We start from the raw sequence: 22,404 nt of genomic DNA, 5'->3' as shown, positions 1-22,404 counted from the left end.
GACCAGTGTACCACTTGCACCATGTGAAAGGCCTCAGTAAAATCCAGGTCAACAAGCCCACTGTCCTGCTCTCAATCTTATGGGTCACCTCTTCAAAAAGAAAACTCAATAAAGAGGGTTATCTAAAATTACAACAGGATCTAGGTCAGGGGTGTCAAACTCAAATTCACAGAGGGCCAAAATTAAAAACTTGGACTAAGTCGAGGGCCGAACTAAATATTTATTGAAAATTTTCAACATCATCTGCATGTTTTCTCTTCTTTCAACATATGTAATGTTAAACTTTAGGATATAACTTTAGGAGGATAATGTTGCAGGTCAGAGGTAGGTAGCTCAAGTTCACCCTTTGCTTGACCTGAGGGAAACATATTTGGTCTCTGTGGAGATATAGTCATCATTCACAGGCTGTGTCCATTTTGGCCTGCATCAGGACTCAGCATTTCCTGCTCACTCCTCAGGCTCTAGGCCTCTATTCACCCTCGACCCACCATCCCTCTACCTGACCAGTCCTTTACCCAACCTCTACTCACCCCTCACTCCACTTGCTCTGCCTCTACCCACCCCATCCTATACACGCCCCTCTACTGCCTCTCCCCTCAACCTGTTCCTCCCTCTACCCATCTCTCACCCTCTAATCACCCCTCCCCTACTCGCCCTGCCCCTCCCCTTTTACCTCTTCCCTATCCACCCCTCCTTCTACTCATCCCTCCCTCTAACTGCCCCTCACACCACAATAACTTCCCCTGCCCATTACTCCTCACCTACACCCTCTGCCCACCCATGCTTACCCACCCACTCAGGCCCAGCGCGCTGCCGATCAGCCTTTGCGGAACAGCGGGGGCCGTGCGCAGCCTGCCCTGTCCGTCGCGCCGACAGGAAATCACAGGCGCTCGCCCATCCGCCGCACCGCTCGACAGGTGGGAGAAGTGACTGGTTGTGCGGGGAGCCTTCCAACTGGCTTGCCGGCTGATGACATCGACAGACTTCTCGTGTTACAATTTCTCGTGTTACAATGGGGAAGGATGTGCAATGAAGGGGGAGGATGGTGGGGGTGACATGACCAAAAAACAGCATCGGCTCTCGCTGCAGGGCGGGCCACCTCTAATACATTTTTGAAATGATCTTGCGGACAAATTATATCGCGGGACAAATTTGGCCCGCGGGCCAGAGTTTGACATGTGTGAACTAGAGCAATGGGCGAAGGAATTGCAGATGACATTTAACTCTGGCAAGTAGGATGTGCTGCACTTTGGTAGGTTGTCAGAGTAAGACTTGCATGATGAATGGTAGTGCCCTGGTACATTGGCCTTAATTTTTCAAAGCATGGTATACAAGAGCAGCGATATTTATTTATTTATTTAGACATGCACCACAGAAACAGGCCCTTTCGGCTCTCAAGTCTATGTCACTCAATTATACCCATTGACCTACAACATTTTGAAGGGTAGGAAGAAACCCATGCAGACATGGGGAGAACATGCAACCTCCTTACAGACAGCACCAGATTTGAACCCTGGTTACTGGCACTGAAACAGTGTTGTACTAACTGCTATGCTAGCCATACCACCCTATGTTACAACTGTACAAGACACTGAGGAGAGCACACTTGGAGTATTGGCCATAGTTTTGGTCATCTAGCTACGGGACAGATTGCATTAGATTCAAAGGGTGAAGAAATTAGTCACAGAAGTATTTCTGGTACTGCTAGGCTTGAATTATAAGGAGAGGTTGGATTAGCTGAGACTTTTCTCCCTGGAGTGTAGGAGGCAAAGGGAGATCATTTTGGGTGTTTATAAAATCATGAGGAGTAAATAGTCATGGACTCTTCCCCCAGGATTGAGGAATCAAAAACTAAAGGGTACAGATTTCATGTAAGAGGGCAAAGATTGAAAGGGTTAGAGAGACACTTTCTTCACACAGAGGTGTGGGGTACATGGAACATCTAGGAAATGGTAGAAGAGGGGACAATTGTGATGTTCAAAAGACTTTTAGACAGGTGCATGGATAAGAAGGGTTTAAAGGGATGTGGATGGATCATAAACCAATGGGACTAGTTTGGTCAATGTGGACAGGTTGAGCTGAAGGCCCTATTTGCATGGTCTAGATCTCTGATGTTATTGTCTCTAACATGACCAGATAACCCACCAACATGTAGGCCTAACCTCTGATCACTGCATTCCCCACCCTGCTGCTTTCAAGCACCAACTGTCCCCAAGCACAAATTGCATTCCCACACCCTCAAGCATGTTATCAATTACCAAATTTTCTACCCATTCTGCTATTGATCCTACCCAAAGTTCTGACCTTCCAGTCTCCTAGCCCTGAGATAATTGATGCTAATCCCATCATCCATACCCCTAGAGCAAATGGAGGAAAGGTCTTGCATGAATTTTTGATAAGCAAAATGGAAATCCTCAAAAACTCGCATGTAATTGTTTTTTTTTTATTTTAAGCGACAGTCCCTTCAATGAAAAGTTTATTTTCCTTCTAAAGGTGAGATTACAAACCTGTAAGTTTGCCAACCAATATTTTCAGTTTAGCTTCTGGTCTTGTGGCCATAGAACCGTCATGGGATTGACCAAAACTTCAATCATTACTTTGATAGAACATCAAAAGATATCCTATATCTATCTCAGCTATTTCTCCGGATGTTCTTCAGAATTTCTGTCAAAGTAGCTTCAAGAAAGGAGGAAACCAAGCCTAACAATTCCAGATGGAACTTTGAGAGTTGTCTCTGATACTTGGGTTCAGTGTAAATATACAGTATATTGGAACATCAGTGAATTTCTGCTTTGAATTCTCCCAATGTCAGCTTCTGCAGAAAATCCTAATATGTCAGCTCGTTTTAGGATCAATGATTCAGAGGCCAGTCTCATCAAAATTAGAGCCGGTGAATGCCAATAGAAACAAAACAAAAGGAGGCGATTGGGTTAATTGCAAGAGGACATGGAAATTCTCGAGGAGAGGGTACTTCATGTAATAGCACTTCAATTAACTAAGGTTATGTATTTTGATTTGCTCTTACTGAGATGCCTTCAGGATTTATTCTTACAGATTTGAGGTGTAAGAAAGTTTTCTTTTTAGTTTGGCCAGCAGCAGGTTTCCTTTCTTGCAGTTGATTCTAGTTCTGGGTATTGTAAAATTTTGTTGCAATTCGTCAAGGTTTTAGTGTTCATTTATAATTGAAATACATTCAAATCTTGGCTGTAACAACACCTGACAATTTTAATGAAGGCAGGCAAAACTTGTATGCATTAAAATAAGTTTATTTTTTTGTATATTGTCAAAACATGATAGATTGCATCTAACCTACAAGCAAAAGTTATTACCGAAAACAGGAAGTCTAGTTATCAATGTCATTCTTAATTGTTATTAAGAGGTTACCTCTAAACCACGTTCCGTAGTGCTAACCTAAATCAGCCTCTCTTCAAACTCTTTGCCCTAATCTGATTGACTTGGCATGTCACTGATTTTATTTTCTCCCTCGTGTGAAGCTTTCTGCTCAATGAAATGGTGCAGATCGCTCTCCACTGTATTAATATCTGCATGCACTAAGGAAGTGACAAAATCGATTCCATTTTCTCAAAATATTGATAAACTTTTATGGGATGGAGCAATGTAACATCTCCAAATTATTTGTTGATGCATGAAGCTTAATTCTGCCAGTTTTTTGCACATTCAATCAGCAGTCAAAACAGATTGGGCAATGAACGGGCACGTTGATGAAGGGCTCAGGTCCAAAACATTAATTACCCATTACTTCTGATTGATGCTGTATGACCTGCTGAATTTCTCCAGCATGTTTGGGTTTTGCACTGTGACCCTGGCGTCTGCAGACTTCCATGTGAAACAACACTATCCCTTTTGTACTTTTGAAAGAGAGCACATGGATTTTTGACAAAAGCTGTCAGTTCAAGGAAAATGCCTTTCTGTGATATTGAATGACAGATTATACAGCATAGAGACTGCCTATTTGGGTCAATCAATTCTTCCTGGCTATTTTGCTCTGTTCTAGCTGCCCCTACCCCCAAACCTTCAACTTCCTTCCACCTCATTTAAATGTTTGACCTTCTCTTAAATGTATTTGTGCCATCTGCCTGAAATATCCCCATGGTTGTGAGTTCCATGTAATTGCTGCACTCAAGGTAAAGATGTATCCCTTAAATTTTCTATTTAATATCTAATTATCTCGAATGCTAATTTTCCCTCAAATGGAAACATTCCATCATTCTCACAGCTATTAAGGTATTATACAATTTCACTCAAATCTTCTTTATTGGCATTTCTTTTTATAAAAGCCAGACAGACCTGTACACAGCATGCCAGTTGTAATTCCAAAAAGGGGTAAATAACTTGTCTCCTTTCAAATTTTATTTCTGTGGATATAAATCTTTGGAATTTGATACATCTTTCTCCAAATTCCCATGCTTTGATGTGTTCCAGTATAACAGGAGATACCCTGCTAAAAGTTCATTTGATCTTCCTTCTGTGTTACAGTGATACTTCAATATCCTGGTTTCTTGGATCTCAGCATGTAAACAACCTGAGGTAGTCTCAAAGTTGAGAATGAATAAAAGCTGATTCTAATCAAAGTGTGATGCTTACACTACAGACAATGAGTGGCACGGTTAGCATAAGTGGTAGGCCCAACGCTGTTACAGCGCCAGCAACCGTAGTTTGAATCCCATGCTCTCTGTAAGGTCTGTATGTTCTCCCTGTGTCTGTTTGGTTCTCCCTGGTTTCCTCCAACCCTTCAAAATGTACAGGGGTTGTAGGTCAATTGGGTGAAAAGGACTTGTGGGCCCGATGGGCCTGTTACAGTGCTGTATGTCAATTTAAAGAAAAGCATTGTGTCCACACAAAAGAGTGAGAGAATAGAGAGTCATGGTGTAGAACAGCATAGAAACATGTCTCTGATCCACTATTGTCTATCCTGATCATCACTACTGTCTACATCAGTTAGCTCTCAACCATTTTCTTTCCACTCACATCCATTAAGTTATCTCTAAGACATTGGTGCTCTGTAAGGGATTGCTTAAGGCGGGATGTGAGTGGGAAGGGAAGGATGATAATTACTACTGTAGACTTAATTGTTATTGAAATATTATGCTTGAGAAAAATTGTTATTGGCCCATTTCTTTTGGAGCTATGAATCGTACACATAATAAGTCAATTAGGTATGATTAAAACAATGGTTTTCAAACTTTTTCTTTTCACCCACATCCCACCTTAAGCATTCCCTTACTGATCAGAGTTCCTATGGCTTAGGGATTACTTCAATTGGTAAGTGAGTGGAAAGAAAAAGGTTGAGAACCACTGGTCTAAATCTATCTGCAATCTCCATGTTTCCTCTGTACCACTTGCTCCTCCACCTACTTTCATATCACCTGAAAACTGGGTCACAAAGCCATTCATTCCAGAATCCAAAACATTAATTTGCAATTTAAAAGGAAGGGGCCCCAAAACCGACCCTTGTGGAACACCACCAGCAACTGGCAGCAAATCAGAATATGATCCTTGCATTCCAACTCTCTGCTTCCTGCCAATCAACCAATGATCTCTCCACACTAGAATGTTTCCTGTAATACCGTGGGCTCATGTGCGTCACCTTGTCATATGCCTTCTGAAAATCCAAATACACAACATCCACCATATCTCCCTTATCCAACCTACTTGTCACTATCTCTAATAATTCCTTGTCCTTTCCTCACCCCCCACCCCCCCCCAACTCTCTTCACATCTTCCCAGGGCTCGGACGTTCACTGTATAAGTCCTGTCTTGATTTAATTTCCCACCATGCACCACTTTGCATATATATGGGTTAAATTCAATACTGTATGCTATTCCTTTGACCTCCTTCCCAATGCATCTGTTGGAACCTTGGGCAATCATCTTTATTGACTGGATTTGGTGTCATTTGCAAACCTACTTTTCATGTTGCCGGCATTCTCTTCCAAATAATTAATATAAGACAAACTGCAAAGGACTCAGTGGCCAATCCCTACAGCTCAAGTCATGTTTATTGCCATCTGATTGTACAAGTACAACCTGAACAAACACCACTCTCTGGTCCTCACACAGGCACACAACCAGACATAACATGCATACAGACAAATAAGACATACTCAGGACAAGTATTCATCTATGTAAAATATATTGTTTCATGAATATGAGAGTCTCGAATGGTTAGTGTGAGCAGTTCCTTTGATCGTTCAGCATTTTCATGCCTGTGGGAAGAAACTTTTCCTCAGCCTGGTGGTGTTGGCTTTGATACTCCTGTATCTTTTTCCTGATGGGAGCTGGTGAAAGACGTTGCGTGCAGAGTGGAAGAGGTCCTCAATAATTTACTGTGCACTCTTCAGACAATGATCTCAGTAGATTAAGTCGGTGGGGGTGGGGTGCGGAGGGAGACTCCATTGATCATTTCTGCCACTTATGGTCCTGTGGATTGACCTCTGATCCATTACTGTGCAGCAACCATACCACACTGTGATGTAACCAGCCAGGCAACTTTCAATAGAACTCCTATAGAAGGTTAATATATGGTGGCCTTGCCTGCTTCAGTCTTCTCAGGAAGTGCAGTCTCTTTTGCATCTTCCTGACAAGTGAGGAGTTAAGTGTCCATGATAGGTCATTAGTTAAGTGAACTCTAAGGAACTTGGTTCTCTCCACTACAGTTGTTTAGTGGAGGGTAGTTATTCCCGGTCCTCTTGAAGTCCACAATCATCTCCTTCGTCTCGGGTTGTCATTCTTACACCATTTTGAGACCATTTTCCACTTCTTCTCTGTAGTACGACTCATTGTTGTTGCTGACAAGCCAATTGTCATATGTCATATGCAAACTTGATGACACGGTGAAAGCTGGACCTGGAAAAGCATTTGTGGGTCATTAGCTTGAATGGGAGTGACTTGAGCAGCCAGTAATGTCATTCTGAATGACTCAACTAGGTAGAATTTAAAAGAGCAGACTTGATCTAGTTCCGGCATGGGCCGGATGTTGTGTCACTGTCAATGGTTGAACGGTTGGCTGCACTGATGCTAAAATAAATAAATAAATGAAACAAAGCAAAAAAAATAATAAATATGCTGATGCATTTCAGGTCAGGGTAGGCAACTTCGCATCTGGAAATGCGCCAAAAATCACGAGTTAGTCATTAAAATGATAATTTTTTTAAAAGTCAAACCGGAGAAAAATTGGTCATAATGAAAACAAAATAACTAACCACAAAGCAGAGACCAGTGAGAAGGGGAGAATGTCACAGTGGGGAGGGTGAGCCTTGCACAGAGAGAGAGAGAGAGAGAGAGACTGAGGGAGGGAGTGAGTGACCCACGTGCACAGAGAGAGAAGGGGGGAGGGGGGGATCCCTGCACAGAGAGAAATAGAGGGAGGGGTGAGCCTTGCACAGAGAGAGGGAGTGAGCCATGTGCAGAGAGAGAAAGGGAAGGAAGGGGTGAGCCACGTGCAGAACGGGAGAGGGGGGGGTGAGCCTCGGGCACGGAGGGAGGGGATGAGCCTTGCGCAGAGAGTGAAGGGTCGAGCCTCGGGCAGAGAGGGGGGCAAAGTGAGATGGGGCAGTATCCACAACAGTTGGTGGGGTCGCCAATGCACCAAGCAGGGGAGCCATGCACTGTGAAGCTCGCACCAAGGTGGAGGGGGGCAAGGAGACACCCACAGAGAGTGAGAGACTCCAATGCAGGGCGGGAGGAAGCCACGTACTGATGTGGGGGGAGGGGGGAGCATCGCACAGTGTGGGGCAGCCGCATACCGCACCAGGTAAATTTGGATCACAGGTTGCCTATCCTTGAGCTAAAGCAAGCCAACCATTGCAAATCAGTTATGAAAAGTCCAATGAGAAAATATGGAGAGATCTTTGGACCTCAATGTGACAGGAAGTGGTTGACCTCAGACGTTTGCAAAAAGCTTCAAGAAAAACCTGTGAGAGAAAATGGAATGGAAGTTTATGTAGAAAGGCTGAGATAAGATAAATGTAAAGAGGTGACCGTAGTTTGTTGTAAACACCAGAATATATCGGCTGAAGTTCCTGTTTCTTTATTACATGTTCTGTAAGTTGCTGAATGCAGTATTTAATCCTTTGATTTCATTGCCAATCTTGTTACTGATGAGGGCAGATATTTGCTTTGGAAAAACTTTAGGTTAATTTTCTCTACTTTCTGCTGTTGGTTGACATCATTAATACACAATATATTACAGTACAATGGGTTTAATAATAATGGGGCTCAGGTGCAGAGTTTCTGAGTGTTCTGGTTGCGTGGCATCAAGCATGTGTGCCCTCTTTCCACTTTGAGTGGTCGTTGCCTAAGGCTTCTAGGAATTGGTGGGAATTTTGCAATCTTAGACCACATCCTTGATTTCCTCCCCTGCGCCATCCCGTGTACCCAGAAATTTTCTCAACAACAGAAATTGGAAGGCTGTTGGGTATGGGTGTTTTGTCTTGGGAATGCAAGTGATGTAGATCAATTAATATTTGAGATGCATTTGTTGTATGCTGGCTCATTTGGTAATTGATGGCTTTACCTGATCATGATACACTGCATGTGTTGCACTGTGTGGTGGTCCACCACCGGCCTCCTGCAGGGGGAAACCTCTGTACCTGCAGGAGTGTACTGCCGGCCTACTGCAGGGGGCAACCTCTGTACCTGCAGGAGTGTAAGGGGACAGGACAACACCTGGCCGGCTGTGAGTCAATCAGCCTGAATGGATCAAGCCCCACCCGGTCAGGTGTCAATCACCACCCGGGATATAAGCCTGCACCGGCCTCCCGAGGCCTCACTCAGAGTTGCTGCAGCCACAGCCAGCCTGGCTCTGTGGAAGTCTTTGTGGATTAAAGCCTGTTGTTCAGTCTTTACCTCTTGTGTGTCTGATTCTGGCTAACAGCGCACCACACACTGTGATATTAATTATGCTTGTCATGGTTTCCCTTTATAAGATAGCAGATTGGCTTCCATAATATTCTTGCTAAAAGTGCAGTATTCTATTAATTCACAGTGCTTCCTTCAGTATACCAATATACCGATACACTACAAAGAAGACTATAAGGAGGAAATGTCAATACTTTGTAATGGCTTGCGCAGCACATGTCCCTCCCTAGTGGATGAGCTGAAGCTAAGTGAAAATGTGGCCAAGTGTTGGTTTTTAAATCCTAGGTAGAGAGATCCCTGCTTTTTCTTGGCTGCTGTGTGGCTCTGCCAGTGATCATTGCTATTTGCACATAAATCAATTGAAAGGATTATGATCGAGAACTTGCAGAGATTAGTGATTCATATGTGCTTGCTGCCCTTCTCCACTTTGGCCCATGCTTGTTTAGTGCAGACCTCCTGAGGCCAACTTAAATTTAAAAAAAATTTAGACATGCTGCACAGTAACAGGCCATTCAGCCCTTGCCACCCAATTGACCCGGTACGTCTTGGAAGGTAGGAGTTCCTGGGGAAAACCCCTGCAGACTCGGGGAGAATGTACTAACTCCTTGCAGACAGCATGGGATTCGAACCCCTGTCCCAACTGCTGGCGCTGAAACAGTGTTGCATTAACCACTACGCTATCCATGCAGCCCCTTGCTGGACAGTTAACTCCATTAGTCACGAAGAAGCCCTCATGATGGAGGGCTTCCCCCAAAATAACACCAGATCAAAGCCAACTAGGAAATGGCTGCAAACAATTTTTCAGTGAGCTAAGCCGTGCCTCCTTTCAAAGCTGTATCTCTGTGGCATTTAGACCCAATCAGAAATCTACAAACTATTAGAAATTTAAGAATGATTAAGCATTTTAAGAAGTTAGAGTGCTAAAATATACTTTTAAACTGTTGGAGCAAAGTAAAAAAATTAAATGCTATTCAAAAATGTAAATTAATTAACATTTCTTTGCAGCTTTTAATTTTTTTTACATTGCTCCGAGTTCAAAAGTATATTTCTGAACTCTAATTTCTTAAACTGTTTTATCATTCTTAAATGTCTAATAATTTGTACATTTCTGATTGGATCAGAATGCCACAGAGATGCAGCTTTGACAGGAGGCATGGCTTAATCTGGAATAGGATGCATGAATTCCACAGCCTAAATGCTGGAAATACATTCTGTAACTCTGTACACCAGTGCTGGAGGCCATGAAGAGCCTAATAAATTTAAATTTAGTTTTTAAATGAAAATTTGGACATACAGCAGGGTAACAGGTCCTTTCAGCCCATCAGTTAATGCCGCTCAATTACACGCAATTAACCTATGACACCGGTATATTTTTCAATGGTGGGTAGAAACCAGAGCACTTTGTAGAATGGGATTCTGAATCTCGTGAATGTGGGGAGAGCGTACAAACTCCTTACCCCAGACATTAGCACTGTAGCAGCATTGCGCTAATTGTGCCGCCCCATCGTGATATTGCTCAGCCAAATCCAGTGCTTTGCATTTTTTTTAAACTATCATTGTGTCCACATGTGTGTGAATGTTTTTTTTCCCATTGGTACATCCTGAGACTTGAATTGCATGGGACCTTATGTGTATCTGCAAGCAGAGTTCCTGGAGGGTTTGAGTTCAAGTGTCACTTTAAGATCAATGATTGTACTGCAATGCTTCTGCTCTGGTTACTTTCTTTATAAAACAGCTGATCAAAGTAATGAATTTGCATTCTGAAATACAAAACTGGTCAGATGGTGCAGAACCAGAGGGCCTGAAATGTGCAAAAGAACAGAGTTTGAAGCTGCTGAAGGGCCTCTCATCCTGGAAAACTTGAAGGGACGCAAAAATCTGAATTCCCTTGATATTTACAAAGGTTTCTAAACATCACAAAAATCTTTCAATTATTTTTTGTATGAATATCATAATAATTTCATTAGCGAGTTTGGATTTTTAAAATATGAGATGCTTGTACATTAAGAACAAAGTCACTGAGTCTATTTCTATCCTTCATTAATGATTCACTTTTTTTTAAACTACATGCAATGAATTCTTGATGATTGATTTGAAACTTCCAGCACCACCAATCTGTAGTCTAGTTATTAATGTGGCTAAATAAACCATGAGTGTTCACTTCTGCAAAGCATCTCATTTCAACGAGCAGTAACTGCATTGTGAGAATGAATATTCATGACAAAATGAAGTAAGGGATTGTGTCCAATACTGTCTACAACCTCTGTGGTGTTATGAATGTCTCCTTGGTTTTCAAATAACACAGAAGGAGCTAGACAGACAAGCAGCCTTTTTTTTTGGAAATCCTCTGGCTGCTCTGGACTCTGTTCATTCACTGGCACTTCACCCTAACGTACTTTGTAGAATGGGATTCTGAATCTGAGCCAGTCATTTTGGTTAGTATTCCAGCAGGGTGCACTGTTATTGGCAACAGCCACATAATAAACTGACACACTTGCAGCATTGAAATCTCTTGTCACCCCCAGTGAGAGCGATGATGGGTGTATCTGATCCTGTGGTTGAAAGAGCTGGGATAAAGCAGCAGTGACCTTTATTGAGATCCTGTTTATGACCTTGTTAACCTTTGGCAATTGTCTAACAAGTAGTGTCCTGGGAACCAGAGGTTTGTTTTCTCAAAGGTGGCGGGGCATTAGAAATGTGCACCGATGTTTATTGTGCCCATTGCATGTTATTTAATAGAAATTAGCTAACAAGCCATTGGGACTTCTGACTGATGCAAGATGTAAATGTCTCTCATTAGTGTGCATGTGTGTGTGACAAATTTCATTCAAGATTGCTTTTGAAGATATGATTGGAATGGTAATGATTCATAAAAGCTGCACTCATTATTTTCATAAATGTATGACCTTCCAGAAGATGTTTGATAAATGATCTTCTAGGGAGTCACAATTTAAAATTAAAGCTCAGTCAAATGAATACATACAATTGTTCTGGCTGGTCATGAGAAGGTAGAACAAAGAAGTAATGGACAGGTAATCTATTTGGCAGAGTACAGCTGTGCTGATGTTCTCTGATGGGGCTTGAACGATTCACTACATTTATTCATGCCTTAGAATATCCAAATATCTTTTGATTACTCAGAGGTGGATGGAAATGAGTAGATGGAAAGATTAAATTTTTAATAAATTATGCAAATTGGTGGTAAAAAATCAGCATGGTCCCAAGCATGGATATTTTCATTCACATGGACAAAGTTCAATGTTCAGATTTATTGTCAATGCACATCTCATACAACCCTGAGATTCTTTTTTCTCTCCTATGGGCAAGGCAGAATTGCCACTTATTGATAGTGCAAAAAAAAACTTTATTCAAGAAGATGGACATCCATGTAAACAACTAAAGGAATGTCAACAAATTGTGCAATACAGACAGAAAAAAGTCATTAAAGTGAAAAAGAGTTCTTAAAGGAGTCTCTGAGTTTGTTGTTGAGTCTAATGGTGGAGGGGTAGCAGCTGTTCCTGAACCTGGTGGGATGAGTCTTGAGGCACCTCTACCTCTTACCAGGTGGTAGCAATGAGAACAGCGCATGTGCTGGGTGGTGTGGATCCTTGATGATCGCTGCTGCTCTATAACGGCAGTGTTCTCTGTAGATGTTATTGATGGTGGGAAGTTTTTTTTCTCCTGTGATGTCCTGGGCTGTGTCAACTATTGCTGGAATTTTCTCCATGGAGCAGACAATGTTGAGAACTGAATTGATAGAATAATAAAGGGTTGAGGTATAGAGTGTACTGAGAGACCATATCCTTGGGCAGAAGGGATAAGAATCAGAGGACAGCAATTTAATGTCATTGGAAATAAACGCAAAGGAAATATTAGAAGTAACATTTCAATGCAGTAAATAGTTATGATCTGGACTATAATGCCTCAAAGGAGGTGCAAGTAAACTCAATCATGGATTTCAAAAGAAATTAGCTAATTGAAGGAGAGAAAAATACATTGCATGAGGGAATTTTAAAGGAAAAATATGAATTAGATTTATGTTGCAAAGAGATGGCATGGACTTAATTTCAAAGGACCTTATAGGGTAGTTTTGTATCAGAGTTGGCCAAATGTTACTTGATATGGAAGCAGTCAGTCTCACCTTGCTTTTCAACTTCATTTTGAGTTTTCAGATTCTTCAAAGTTCTCTCTGGCCAGAAGTGATTGAATCCAGACCATCCTAATAGAAGCTAATCTGATCATCTGTGAACTGGTTATTTGGGCAATAAGTGTAACTTCCCTGAATTATTGCTCACTCTTTGATTCATTGGTGACCGAGAATATCTGTTTTGGCAAGTCGGACTTGCAATATATTTCTCCAAGTATATTGACCTATAAAAATGTCCACGCTGTGGGGTAGCTGGTTCTTCTCCACTACAGTTTGACAAGTCATGCTCCACTAGCCCTGCTGTACACGGTGCACTCGTCTGTTTCTTGGTTATGTGAAAAGAACTACATTGGCCAAAAACTGATGGTAGCACTCAGCTGGGGAATAAACAGTTCTCTAGAACAGTGTTTCTCAATCTGTGGTCTGCCCACTACCTTTGGCTCTGAATTAGTTCCGTAATGGTATGGATCAAATACAGATATTGCTGATATCCTGCATAATAAGTAAAGTGCAAAACAAAGTTGCAAATTTGACAACACAAAAAATAATATTCTTGAAGAATTTTCCCATCAAACAAACAAAATCCTGTGGATGGTCAAGGAAGGTGGTCAATTCACCCCCTCCCCCACCATCATTTAGTGGTCATGTTTGTTGCAAGTGGTCTGTAATAAGTAAAGGAGTACTTGAGGTGATCTATAGGTGAGCAAAAGTTCCAGAATATCATGCCAATTTCAGGCTCCTGGCTTCGACTCCATTGATGTGTTCAAAATGATTTGTGAAGCTTGTTTTGTGGGGGGGGGGGGGAGAAAGGAGCTCAGATTATTGTTGTGGTCCCAGGTTAGCAACATTTGCTTGCAAACGTTATTTATTGAATTAGCGTGGGGCCGCACTAATTCTAATGAGAAATAGCAATGGGGAATCTTGGAAGTGAGCAGTTCGGCCACCAACCCATTTTGTGGTCCTCATTTCTCCATTAAACAAGGACAAATGATGCATTTAGAGCTCCTATGGGGTTTAAAAAAAAAGCTTTTTGCCAGGAATTGAGCCGTGCTTGATGGGAGTGTGAATCAGTCCAGAGATCAGCACGCCTGATCTGTGCCATTCATATTGTTCTGGTAATTAAACTCAGTCACAAGGAAAACCGGATCACTGCAAATTAACTGTGTCTGATTTCTCGATCTGCTGGGACCTTTGCCTCAAGGAATTAATATTTTTCAGGACAGACAGCAAATCCTGCAGGATATTTGTTGCTATTTGGAACAAATTAAAAAAAATATTACTGTTGAAGTCTTTTAAAATTGATATTTTTTTGGAAAAGACACTATAGTAAAAGAATTTATTTCTTGGTGGTGCTTTCTTGATTCAAAAATGAAAATAATTCTGTCAGCGAAATGTTCAGTCTGGAACAATGTTTTGACAAATACACAAAAGCATATTTCCCCATCAAATGGGTAAAATTAAGTCAAGCTAATGAAAGATCTGTTAAAATAGACTCAAAATCATGTTTCTCTTGAGTCATCAGAAAATTCTCCATTTGATAATTGTTCTAGTAATTTGGAGATGAGGAAAGTGGGTAAATAAAGCTACTCCAATGGAAAAAATATTCAGCACACAGTAAGCTAATTGAAATGTTGCTGCAACAGGGGAGAGCAGAGACACAACACTGCCCTGAAGGGATTTACTGTGCAGTCCTCATGCCGGCAGCTCCTGTTAAAGTAGCCAAAGGAGGTGTGTGCCCAAAGTGGTGTTGCCTGTGCTTGGCAGCGACCAGGAGGGGTTGCAGACTTCAGGGAGCAAACTTTGGGGACCAGCGCAGGCAGTGGAATCGGGGAGATATCCCTCGTTGAGGAGAAACAGAGGTAACGACCCTACAGGGAAGGTGACCACGGGGTTGGACGATCGAGAGGTTCAGTGGCTGAAGGACCCACCCAGGCTGCAGGCGACTTGTGGTCGGGTGCTAAGCTCCAGGGAATCGGGGATTTGAGGGCAACAAGAGCTCTCGAAGGGCCTCAGGTGCTGAAGACTTTCCGATCATGGACCTGAGCTCAGGTTGAACAGGTGGACTATGGCTCTGAGAATGCTGGAGGTGAATCCATAGACGCTCAGTGACTTTGAAGAGACTTTTTTTTTGCTTCTGTTTATCTCTTATTGTAAGGGACGCTGGGTGACAGTAATGGTGACTCTTTGCCTTACAGCAGGCAGAAGGCAATTTTGTGTAATATTACATAGAAACATAGAAGATAGGAGCAGGAGTAGGTCATTCGACCCTTCGAGCCTGCTCCGCCATTCAACGAGATCATGGCTGATCTTAAAGTTCAGTATCCCGTCCCCGCCTTCTCTCCGTAACCTTTCATACCCTTATACTGAAGAAATAGATCTAATTCCCTCTTAAATAGATTTAATGAACCTGCCTCTACTGCCCTCTGTGGCAATGAATTCCATAGATTCACCACCCTCTGGGTCAAGAAATTCCTCCTCATCTCGGTCCTAAACGGTTTGCCTATTATCCTCAAACCATGGCCCCGGGTTCTGGATTTTCCCATCCTTGGAAACATCCCATCTGCATCCATTCTGTCCAGTCCTGCCAGAATTTTATAGGTCTCTATGAGATCCCCTCTCAATCTTCTAAACTCCAGTGAGTACAATCCCAATTTGCGCAATCTTTCCTCCTAAGTCATTCCTGCCATTCCAGGTATCGGCCTGGTGAATCGCCTCTGCACTCCCTCCATTGCAAGAACATCCTTCCTTAGATAAGGTGACCAAAACTGCACACAATACTCCAGGTGGGGTCTCACCAAGGTCCTGTACAGCTGCAGTAAGGTATCCTTGTTCCTAGACTCAAACACTCTTGATATACCATTTGCCTTTTTAACCGCCTGCTGTACCTGCATGCTCGCCTTCAGAGACTGGTGTACAAGTCTCTCTGCCATTCCCCATCTCTTAATCTATTGCCATTCAAATAGTAATCTGCCCTCTGGTTTGTATTACCAAAGTGGATAACCTCACATTTATCCACATTGTAGTGCATTTTCCATGGATCTGCCCAGTCCCTCAATTTATCCAAATCACACTGGAGCTTCCTGACCCCTTCTTCCGTGCACACAACCCCTCCTAGCTTAGTGTCATCTGCAAATTTGGAGATATTACATCCAATCCCCTCATCCAGATCATTAATGTAAATTGTGAACAGCTGGGGTCCCAGTACAGATCCCTGTGGCACCCCACTGGTCACCGCCTGCCACTCAGAAAATGAGCCATTTATCCCAACTCTCTGTCTTCTACCTGCCAGCCAGTTCTCAATCCACATCAATACTTTGCCCCCAATCCCATGAGCCTTGATTTTGGAAGCCAGTCGTTTATGCGCGACCTTATCAAAGGCCTTTTGGAAGTCCAGGTACACTACATCCACTGGCTCTCCCCCATCTATTTTACCTGTCACCATCTCCAATAGATTTGTCAAGCACGATTTACCTTTTGTAAATCCATGTTGACTCTGTCCGATCCCTTCTCTGCTAGTCATATGCTCCGCTATTACATCCTTAATAATGGATTCCATCATTTTGCCCACTACTGATGTAAGGCTCATCGGCCTATACTTCCCCTCTTTTTCTCTACCTCCCTTTTTAAATAGTGGGGTAACATTAGCTACCCTCCAATCCATGGTTACTGATCCTGAGTCTATCGAGTTCTGGAAAATCATTCTTAAAGCATCTGCTATCTGAATGGCCACTTCCTTAAGTACCCTAGGATGTAGATTATCAGGCCCTTGGGATTTATCTGCCTTCAATCCCTACTCTGGACCTACTCTGGATTTCACCAATTTTTTCCTCTTGACATATTTATAAAAGCTTTTGCAGTCGGTTTTTATATTTGCCGCAAGCTTATTTTCGTAATTTATTTTTGCTCTCTTGATTAATCCCTTTGTCCTCCTTTGGTGCATCTTGAACTGCTCCCAGTCTTCGGTTGTGGTACTTTTTTTGGCCATTTGATATGCTCTCTCTTTGGACCTAATGCTGTCTCTAATTTCCCTTGTTATCCACGGTTGAGTCACCTTTTTTGGTTTATTTTTATGCCAAACCGGTATGAACGATTTTTGCAATTTCTCCATTAGATCTGTGAATGCTTTCCATTGTCTATCCACAGTCAACTACCCCATAAACACCACTCAATCAATCTTACTCAACTCCCGTCTCATACCATCATAATTCCGTTTATTTAAATTCAGGACCTTAGTCTCAGTTTTAATTTCATCACTCTCCATGTCGAGTGAGAATTCGATCATATTGTGATCGCTCCTACCCAAAGGGCCTCGTACAACAAGATTGTTGATTAGCCCCTTATTATTGCATGATACCCAATCTAAAATGGCCTGCTCCCAAGTTGGTTCCTCGACATATTGGTCTAGATAACCATCCTGTAAACATTCAAGGAATTCCTCCTCCTCAGTATTTTTACCAATTTGGTGAGTCCAATCTATATGCAAATTAAAGTCTCCCATGATGACAGCTGTTCCCTTATTGCACGCTTTTCTAATTTCTCTTTTAATGCCTTCCCTCACCTCTACACTACTATTTGGAGGCCTATATACCACCCCCACTAACGTTTTCCGCCCCTTGCTATTCCTCAGTTCTACCCATATAGATTCCGCATCTTCCGAGTTGATATCCTTCCTGTCAATCGTGTCGGTCCCTTCTCTCACCATCAATACTACCCCACCCCCTTTTCTTTCTTGCCGATCCCTCCTAAATATCGTATACCCCGGGATGTTAAGTTCCCAGGCTTGCCCACCCTGCAGCCATGTTTCTGTAATCCCAATGAAATCATATTTGTTTATCTCAATTTCCACAGCTAATTCATCTACCTTGTTCCGAATGCTTCTTGCATTAAGATATCTTTGGCTTGGCTTCGCGGACGAAGATTTATGGAGGGGGTAAAAAGTCCACGTCAGCTGCAGGCTCGTTTGTGGCTGACCAGTCCGATGCGGGACAGGCAGACACGATTGCAGCGGTTGCAAGGGAAAATTGGTTGGTTGGGGTTGGGTGTTGGGTTTTTCCTCCTTTGCCTTTTGTCAGTGAGGTGGGCTCTGCGGTCTTCTTCAAAGGAGGCTGCTGCCCGCCAAACTGTGAGGCGCCAAGATGCACGGTTTGAGGCGTTATCAGCCCACTGGCGGTGGTCAATGTGGCAGGCACCAAGAGATTTCTTTAGGCAGTCCTTGTACCTTTTCTTTGGTGCACCTCTGTCACGGTGGCCAGTGGAGAGCTCGCCATATAATACGATCTTGGGAAGGCGATGGTCCTCCATTCTGGAGACGTGACCCATCCAGCGCAGCTGGATCTTCAGCAGCGTGGACTCGATGCTGTCGACCTCTGCCATCTCGAGTACCTCGACGTTAGGGGTGTGAGCGCTCCAATGGATGTTGAGGATGGAGCGGAGACAACGCTGGTGGAAGCGTTCTAGGAGCCGTAGGTGGTGCCGGTAGAGGACCCATGATTCGGAGCCGAACAGGAGTGTGGGTATGACAACGGCTCTGTATACGCTTATCTTTGTGAGGTTTTTCAGTTGGTTGTTTTTCCAGACTCTTTTGTGTAGTCTTCCAAAGGCGCTATTTGCCTTGGCGAGTCTGTTGTCTATCTCATTGTCGATCCTTGCATCTGATGAAATGGTGCAGCCGAGATAGGTAAACTGGTTGACCGTTTTGAGTTTTGTGTGCCCGATGGAGATGTGGGGGGGCTGGTAGTCATGGTGGGGAGCTGGCTGATGGAGGACCTCAGTTTTCTTCAGGCTGACTTCCAGGCCAAACATTTTGGCAGTTTCCGCAAAGCAGGACGTCAAGCGCTGAAGAGCTGGCTCTGAATGGGCAACTAAAGCGGCATCATCTGCAAAGAGTAGTTCACGGACAAGTTTCTCTTGTGTCTTGGTGTGAGCTTGCAGGCGCCTCAGATTGAAGAGATTGCCATCCGTGCGGTACCGGATGTAAACAGCGTCTTCATTGTTGGGGTCTTTCATGGCTTGGTTCAGCATCATGCTGAAGAAGATTGATATAAAGCCTTCAGATTTGCTTTTTTCACCCTCCTTGCTCTTTCTGATTTTTTACTTTCGCTGCCTAAACTAACTTTTCCTGTTTTATCTTTTCTGTCCTTTTCCCTATCATGCAGGTTCCCACCCCCCTGCCAAATTAGTTTAAACCGCACCCGACGGCTGTACCAAACCTAGCTGCCAATATATTGACCCCGTTTGGGTTTAGGTGTAACCCATCCTTCTTGTAGAGGACATGCCTTCTCCAAAAGAGATCCCAATGATCCAAGATGCCAAAACCCTGTCCTGTACACCAGCCCCTCAGCCACACATTCATTTTTCTTAACCTTCCATTTTTGTCCTCAGTTGCACTTGGCACAGGTAGCAAACCAGAGATCACCACCCTGGCTGTCCTATTTCTTCGTTTCTGTCCTAGCTCTCTGTAATCCTTTTTCAGAACTTCCTCCTTTTTATCTATGTCATTGGTATCCACATGTACCAAGACATCAGGCTGTTCGCCTTCCCCTCTTAGAATACCCTGGACCCGATTTGAGATATTCCGCACCCTTGCACCAGGGAGGCAGCACATGTTCTGTGCTGTCATGAATTGGTCCTTCCTCCCTGTGTCTGCTCTTTGACAAATGCCACAATGGTGACATGTGTACAGAGCATTTGCTTGGAAAACCATTGAGTGGGAGGCATGGTTTTGATGAGGAAAAGTTGTACTTTTAAGGTAGCAATGACACTGATTAAAAATGCAGTCATTAAATAACCACTTAAAGTGTTATAACATTTCAGCCCATAAAATGCTAAATATAACGTCCATTTGCTCCAAATGGGAAATTTAGGAAACATCTGATTATTTCTCCCTTTTGTATGTTGCACTTTGGAAACACTAAAGGACATTGTGTCAGTCTGGAGAAAGAAGGTTGTTGAATTGTATAGCCATTCCAATTTCTAAATGGAGTGCAGGCCAGGTATAATAAGGTTGGATGAAAACCAGAGCTCCTTTATTATGCCTAAAATAATGTGCCTTGTACCAAGCTTAGCAGTGGAGAGGGTGACATATTTTGCTTCCCATAACTGCCATCATACAGCTTTTAAATGAGAACTTGGAAATTTCATACAGCATTCTGCTTTTCAGCCTATTCCCAGTTGGAACTGGGCTGAAAAGTGTGCAAATTTAGTGCAATTAGGTGCCTTTCAACAAGCCCATTGGTGTCGAGTTCATTTTTCATTTAGGCTTCATGAATTTCAAGAAATCTGTATTTGGTTGCTGCACTGTTAATGTACCCAGGCAGTTTATTGGTACAGTACATTTTTAATGTATTTAATCTTATATTTTCACTATTTTCTCTCTGTCTCCCCCTCTCTCTTTCACTCCCCCTCTCTCTGCCCCTGCCTCCCCCCTCTCTCTTTGCTCATGCCTCTGCCTCTCTCTCTGCCCCAGCCTCAGCCCCTCTCTCTCTGCCCCTCTCTCTCTCCCCCTCTCTCTCTCTCTCTCTCTCTGCCCCCCTCTCTCTCTCTCTGCCCCTCTCTCTCTCTCTCTGCCCCTCTCTCTCTCTCTCTCTGCCCCTCTCTCTCTCTCTGCCCCTCTCTCTCTCTCTCTGCCCCTCTCTCTCTCTGCCCCTCTCTCTCTGCCCCCCTCTCTCTCTCTGCCCCCCCCCTCTCTCTGCCCCCCTCTCTCTCTCTGCCCCCCTCTCTCTCTCTGCCCCCCTCTCTCTGCCCCCCTCTCTCTCTGCCCCCCCTCTCTCTGCCCCCCTCTCTCTGCCCCCCCTCTCTCTGCCCCCCTCTCTCTCTGCCCCCCTCTCTCTCTGCCCCCCTCTCTCTCTGCCCCCCTCTCTCTGCCCCCCTCTCTCTCTGCCCCCCTCTCTCTCTGCCCCCCTCTCTCTGCCCCCTCTCTCTCTGCCCCCCTCTCTCTCTGCCCCCCTCTCTCTCTGACCCCCTCTCTCTGCCCCCCTCTCTCTCTGCCCCCTCTCTCTGCCCCCCTCTCTCTCTCTGCCCCCCTCTCTCTCTCTGCCCCCCTCTCTCTCTCTGCCCCCCTCTCTCTCTCTGCCCCCCTCTCTCTCTCTGCCCCCCTCTCTCTCTCTGCCCCCCTCTCTCTCTCTGTCCCCCCTCTCTCTGCCCCCCCTCTCTCTGCCCCCCTCTCTCTGCCCCCCCTCTCTCTCTGACCCCCTCCCTCTGCCCCCCTCTCTCTCTGCCCCCTCTCTCTGCCCCCCCCTCTCTCTCTGCCCCCCTCTCTCTCTGCCCCCCTCTCTCTCTGCCCCCCTCTCTCTGCCCCCCTCTCTCTGCCCCCCTCTCTCTCTCTCTGCCTCCCTCTCTCTGGGGCAATTACACAAAATGGAAGGGAATAACTGATGCGTTTGCATGTGTATCTAAGCTAGGAGGCGAAACGTGTTGTCAAGCAATACAGAGTTAGTTTCTTCTGCATTATTCAACCATTGTGATTTGTTTTTGCTTGTTGTCAGTTGCTTAACCAATTTAATGTACTATCATTACATATTGTAGCTTGTATTTTATCAATGCAGAATTAAATACCCCTTTGTCATTTCAATAGTATCTACTAATTTTCACTGGATATAGAGTGGTTGCAAGAAACAAAGCATCACCAACATTTGTTAAAGCATGCTAGTTTAAAAACAGAAGACTTTAGTTATAACTGTTAAATAAATCTGACTTCATACTTATCTAAGGCAAATTTTTCGACCAATGCAGAATATTTTCTCTGCTGGCCTACACCCTTCTCCATCAATCATGCCTTGTGTATTGGTTAACCAACTTCATACTTCCTTTTAATTTTGTCATTGGAAATTTAAGTTTCTAGGTTTCCAATGCACCCTCGTTAATATCCTCGTATTCCACACAGTTTAATCTACTCAAGCCATTTTTGCTGCATTGCCCATTCCATGTCCTTTTTTAAACTTGAGGTGCCTCAGTATTAATCTCTGGATCTCCTTCCATAAATGCTTTTTCTTTTACCTTAAATACTTCAGTCCCTGTCATTAAAAACACGCCCTTTCAAGCAACCATTCTAATCATCCCTCTATTGTTTGATATGCGTCCTGTTATACATTAACATTTTTCATGATAAATGTACTCTAAAATTGCACTTTTAGTGCCTTCTGAAACATTAACAATTTTGTTTTGAAGCTTTAGAACATATTGTGCCACTTTTTTGATAGAAAAACTGAATATGGCCTTAACTTAGAAGATAAACTGATGTAAAAGACATTTTGTAATATTTATATAAGAACATGCTTTATTACTCTGTGTATCAAACATAGGCAAGCTTAATTTTAAAAGCTGCCTTAAAGATCCCTATTTGGAAGCAATTAATGGAAAATAATTGTGCTGGTTTAAGT

General features: G+C 43.4%; 1 protein-coding gene across 12 annotated transcripts in view; it reads left to right on the top strand.

The window, feature by feature from the left end:
• The window catches only part of LOC138735642 (extracellular sulfatase Sulf-2-like), a 379,836-nt gene that overhangs the window by 159,060 nt on the left and 198,372 nt on the right, over positions 1-22,404 (top strand). The window lies entirely within an intron of this gene.

This window comes from Narcine bancroftii, chromosome 6 (genome assembly GCF_036971445.1).
Source record: "Narcine bancroftii isolate sNarBan1 chromosome 6, sNarBan1.hap1, whole genome shotgun sequence".
Lineage (NCBI taxonomy): Eukaryota > Metazoa > Chordata > Chondrichthyes > Torpediniformes > Narcinidae > Narcine > Narcine bancroftii.
This window is presented reverse-complemented; position numbering and strand designations above follow the sequence as displayed.